The sequence below is a fragment of the Octopus bimaculoides genome, chromosome 23 (genome assembly GCF_001194135.2).
Source record: "Octopus bimaculoides isolate UCB-OBI-ISO-001 chromosome 23, ASM119413v2, whole genome shotgun sequence".
Classification (NCBI taxonomy): Eukaryota; Metazoa; Mollusca; class Cephalopoda; order Octopoda; family Octopodidae; genus Octopus; species Octopus bimaculoides.
In genome coordinates, this window is record NC_069003.1 from 30,499,031 (window position 1) to 30,505,032 (window position 6,002).

General features: G+C 37.8%; 1 long non-coding RNA gene across 2 annotated transcripts in view; it reads left to right on the forward strand.

The window, feature by feature from the left end:
• Positions 1 to 6,002, forward strand: part of LOC106883804 (uncharacterized) — a 162,067-nt gene that overhangs the window by 117,909 nt on the left and 38,156 nt on the right. The gene's annotated exons all lie outside the window — the stretch shown is intronic.

Genomic DNA, 6,002 nt, shown 5'->3' on the forward strand with positions numbered 1-6,002 from the left:
ACACACACACACACACACACACACACACACACACACACACACACACACACACACACACACACAGATATTCAGAAAATATAATGAAGACCGGCAATAACTTGAAGTGAGTTTAAGTTCTGCCAAGAAATGGCAGAAGATTGGCCAATACTGGAAATCGACTCCACTTGATTAACTTAACATGAAATCCTGTACTTAACAATAAGCTTTGCCGAGATTATTATTTCTTGTAAGTTCTTTGTGTAGTTTACATAAGATGTTATTATGAAGTCAATACGAGGGGGTGGGGAGAGGAAAAACGCAAGAAATTTTCTTTTGTTACATATATATATTTTTGTTAATGGGAATTTAGTACGGTTTAAAGCTATCTCACTGCCAACTTAACCCGTTTTCCACTCTGCTTAAGCATAGAATGATTAATATATTGTTAAGCCTTTAGTATTCAAATTAGCTTGTCAAATATAATGCTAATTTATTCACATTGTTTAGAAATTAATCATACACTATCTTGTAGCTTTGAGATTTCGATGATGCATTTGTTTGTTTTTAGAATGACTTTGCAGGGTTGGTGTGAGAGGCCTGAGCTGGTCAGTTTCAACAGAAGACAGGTAGAATATTTGGGCCTGGTGTAGTCAGTTTAAGTGCTGAAGGGTCAAAGATTCCTATTTCAACATACAACTTTAACAGCATGATTGAATTTGTGAAGGATAAAAGCAGAGTAGAATTCCAGGAGCTTATGATTAGAAGGTTATGAGTTCAATACCCATCAGGATATTGTGCCCTTAATGCTTCTATTCACTCAGCTGGCAAAAATGCATAGTACCTGTATTTCAAAGGGCCAGCTTTGTCACATTCTGTCCTACACAATATCACCCTAAGTGGTAGGGAATTTATTTGGTATTTTTTCTCCTTTTAGAAATAGCAATCAAATCTTCCTCAAATTACACTCTCTTTTACTCTTTTACTTGTTTCAATCTTTTGACTGTGGCCATGCTGAAGCACCGCCTTTTAGTCGAGCAAATCGACCCCAGGACTTATTCTTTGGAAGCCTAGTACTTATTCTATCGGTCTCTTTTGCCGAACCACTAAGTTACGTGGACGTAAACACACCAGCATCGGTTGTCAAGCGATGTTGGGGGGGCAAACACAGACACACAAGCATATACACACACATACATATATATATATATATATATATATATATATATATATACACATATATACGATGGGCTTCTTTCAGTTTCCATCTACCAAATCCACTCACAAGGCTTTGGTCGGCCCGAGGCTATAGTAGAAGACACTTGCCCAAGATGCACGCAGTGGGACTGAACCCGGAACTATGTGGTTGGTAAACAAGCTACTTACCACACAGCCACTCCTATGCCTATGCTGTTGGTTTTTTTGTTTTTGTTAAATAAAAAAAGAACAAAAATAGGAAGGACACATTGAATAATGTTGTCCCAGATATGTTATCTGAATAGAAGAAATAAAAATCAAGGTTGATGGCCACAGCTGGAATGCTATTCATCACTTGTCTGCCCAAATCATGCTGACTTGAGGGCAAGCAAAAGATCAAATCTAAGTGAAAACTTAACCAAATGTTGAAGAGTTCTGTTCAAATGAAACTTTAGCAGGGAAATTCCAGTTAGTGTAGGGGCAAAGCATAACACCCTATGAAGTCAATTTGATTTTGTTTATGTGGTAAAAAGCAAGGCCCTGTCCCTACACACACACACACACACACACACACACACACATGCCCTTAATCATAAATTTGTTCAGTCAGCACTGCTCTAGGTATAACCACCACCTCCAACTACATCATCTCATCAGAAGGTCTGTACCCCTATCCCCACCATGTTGACATTTTGAATGGTTTGGGAGGAACTTAATTTGCTTAGAACCAACAGCATTTTTTTTTTTTTTCTTGATTCTAAGCCTAATATTGGTCTCTCTTGTTCACAGAACTCTTCCGCTACTAATTTTTCACTACATTGGTTAAAATCATGTTTCAGTGAGACCAAATTTTAGGATTGGTATCACCCACTGCTAGTTAACGTTCTACCAATCCCCAAACAACTGATCTGCAAATTTACTGAGTCTATAGGTCAACTCAAGTGTGATGTTTGACTCAAGTGTGATGTTTGACTCAAGTGTGATGTTTGACTCAAGTGTGATGTTTGACTCAAGTGTGATGTATTGATTAACTCACTCAAGTATGATGCTAAATACATTTGTTAATTCTCTCAAGTATGACACGCTAAACATATTGTTTAATTCTCCCAAATGTAACACTAAATATATTGATTAACTCAAGTATTACACTCTGAATGTACTGGTTAAATCACTCAAGTATGACACTAAATATATTGGTTAATTCTCTCAAGTATGACACTCTGAATATATTGATTAACTCACTCAAGTATTACACTCTAAATATACTGGTTAAATCACTTAAGTATGATTAAATATATTGGTTAACGCTCTTAAGTATGACACTCTAAATATATTGGTTAATTCATGCAAGTGTGACTTTCTAATTACATTGTTTAATTCACTCAAGTATGACAAATGGAAGTACATTAGTTGATTGAGGTTAAGTATGGCCCAGTGAGTTAATTAGTCAACTCAGTCAAGCATGACATAGAATTCATTAGGGACTTGGCCAAGTATAACATGCCGATCGATTTTTACTTTATTCTTCTATACTGATTTTGTTTTTTTTTCTCCAGTTTTCTTTTCCCTTCATTGATTTTCCTTCTCATTCCTTTCTTCCCTTAACCACACACACACACACATGTGGTGTCTGTGTTTTGCTTTATTTCCTTTAGTAGAACCATTGAACCTCAGAAACAAACACCTTGGAGAAAAAAGAAAAAATTTTACGTTTGCTGGATCAATTCATGAAATAAAATTGTTTGATGGTTATTCTAGGATTGTACATAGATGGAAAGCACTTTTAAGTTACTTCTATAGGTATTCTATAGATTTTCGAGCCAGTATTGAAAGTTATGATGTTTCATATGCGAATATGCCTATGTAAACAATGCAATCGAAGATAGAAAAATAGGTATTGGGTGTATATCCATATTTCAGAAGTTATTCCTCTTTCATCAGTACCGCATCCAACCCAGTAACCATCCACAAATACATTGCTTAAAGGCAATTGCCTTAAAGTTTAGCGGTATAACAGTACTGGATAGACCAACTTATATATTAACCCTTTTGTATTTAAACCAGCCATATCCAGCCAAAACATTCTACCTGCTTTATGTTCAAACTGGCCAGATCTGGTTGCTCATAGCTACCCTACAATATCTTTCTAAAAAATTAAGTTAGCTCATCAAATTCTCAAAGCTACAAGATAATGCATGAATCATTCAAAACAATGCGGATGAATAAACATGACTTTTGACAGAATAACGTGAAAGTTTAAAGGGTCAAATACATTGAAAACACTTGGCATATACAGATAAAAATAGTTTGGCTTCAACAGTGGTTAAAAACAAAAATTAATGTTTTTTTGTTTTTTTTTTATATTTTACTTTACCAAAAATTCCATGTACAATGCAGCAGGGTTTGGAAAGATAGTGACGCTGTTTGAATGATTCCACTGTGTACTATGTCGACTTGAATGCCAGAAAATAAAGCATTTTGTATCAGTTGACAGTTACAAGGACTGGGTAGGATGGCCATCAATGCAAATGGGTTAGTCGTAGTTCCACTGTGTGGCACCTTGGGCAAGTGTCTACTATTGTGCCAAGCTGACCAAGGCCTTAAGAGTGGATTTGTTAGGTGGAGCCTGAAAGAAGCCTGTCGTGTGTGTGTGTGTGTGTTACTGTAACTTTGAGTAGATATATGTGGTAGTTGTAAACAAGTGCCACTGTCATGCAAGCGGTGTTCTCTGTTTCCAGTCTTCTTTAGAAACCAGTCTGGTTACAGAGAACTATTACCTTATTTGGAAACAGGTGAGGGGTTGGCGACAAAAAAAAGGCATCTGACCATAGAAAAATCTGCCTCGCCAAATTCCATTCAACCCATGTGATTATGGAAAAGTGGACATTAAAACGATGATGATGATGATAATACATATATGCATGAAACGAAGAGGGATGAAAGTTCTTGGAATTCTGTGAGTGACCTAACCATTGTAACAGTAAACTCCAGGAAACAGCCAGCCATCTGATCACCTACCACTTAGGCTAGCATACAAGCCAGAGAGACTTCAAAGTAATCAGGAAACAGGATAGACAGATGGCTATGAACGCTTTTTTTTTTCTTTTTCTCCCCCCCCCCTCCAGTGAAGTAATGTACCACTAAGCACAGACTAATGTTTAGTGATATCAGAGTAAGAGCTAGACAGGTCGAGAGACACCAATGATCTAGAGAAAGGAAATATGAAGGTTGAAAGATGTGTCTTCTAGAACAATTGTTATCAGCCAGGGGCCAGATGGTCCCTGAATGTCCATACAAAATTTCTAGGGGTTCACACGACAAAATAGTAAATTGTGGATCCACGATAGTTTTTTTATTTTTTATTTTTTTCATTATTATTATTATTAAAAGAAGTATTTATAAAGGTAGTTTTGAAACATTGAATGTTTATGGGGGTCTGCCAGGATGAAATAGTAATCAAAGGGGTCTTTAGATAAAAAAAAATGGTTGAGAACCCCTGCACTACAAAAGGCTTCAGTAAAGTACCAGGTTGCACATATGTCAAAGGAGAGAGAGAGAGAGAAAGAACTTAGAAGACTTCTGTCTTATCTTTTATCTTTCACTTGTTGCAATCATTTTACTATGGCCATGCTGATGACCAAATTCACTCAAGAAGGCATTGGTCAGCCCGTAGCTACAATAGAAGATAATTGCCCAAGGTGCCACTCAGTGAGTCTGAACCTGAAACACTGCAGTTCCAAAGCTAGCTACTTAGCCACACAACCATACATGAAAGAATCAATGAAACAACCTGCTACAAGGCACACGGCTATTCTTTTGGTACCAATGTACCCTATTCTTTTGGTACCAACGTACCTTATTCTTTTGGTACCAACGTACCTTATTCTTTTGGTACCAACGTACCCTATTCTTTTGGTACCAACGTACCTTATTCTTTTGGTACCAACGTACCTATAACCATCCCTGTTTCCATGATACAAATTTCTTGGTTTAAAGCGATCTCAGTCAAAACCTTCTGTCACAATCTCATGCCAACCATAGGACGTAATTTGCTGCTCATCCTGGAATACGAACCGTTAGCTTCTTGGTTTGGATGTCTTGCCCACCACCCTGCGTTAACTTCATTCTAGATTCTCACAGACCTGATACCCTGTTGTGAGAAAGTACTACTACTGCTGCTACTACAACTGAGACTACCATTACTATCACTAATTGTTACCACCATGACAACCACTTGCTTGTTTTCACCGCTACCACTACTTCCACTACAACCACTTCTGATACTACAAACGCCACAACCACCACTGCTACTTGTACTATAACTACTACTGTGACAATTACTAACACCACCACCACCACACAACTACCTGTACTACAACTACTACTACCACTTCTACACTGGTACTATATAACTACTATTACAGCCACTACTACTAACCTCACAACTATGTAACTGCTACCAATGCAACCACCACCACTACTACTACTACTACTACTACCCTCACAACTATGCAGCTATTAGCACTACCACCACCACCACCACTGTTAACCTCACAACCATGCCACTACTCAACTATTACCACTACCACCACCACCACCACCATTACTGCTACTAACCTCACAACCGTGCAACTACTACCAGTGCCAACACTACTGCTACTACTACTACTACAAACCTCACAACCCTGCAACTACTACCGCCACCACCACCACCACCACACCTACTGCTACTACTATTATTCGTTACCACTGTTGTTGTTGTTGTTGTTAATTAAAGAGTTTTTGCATGGAAGTCGCAATTTGCCGTTTTTCGCAAATGCCACTGACTG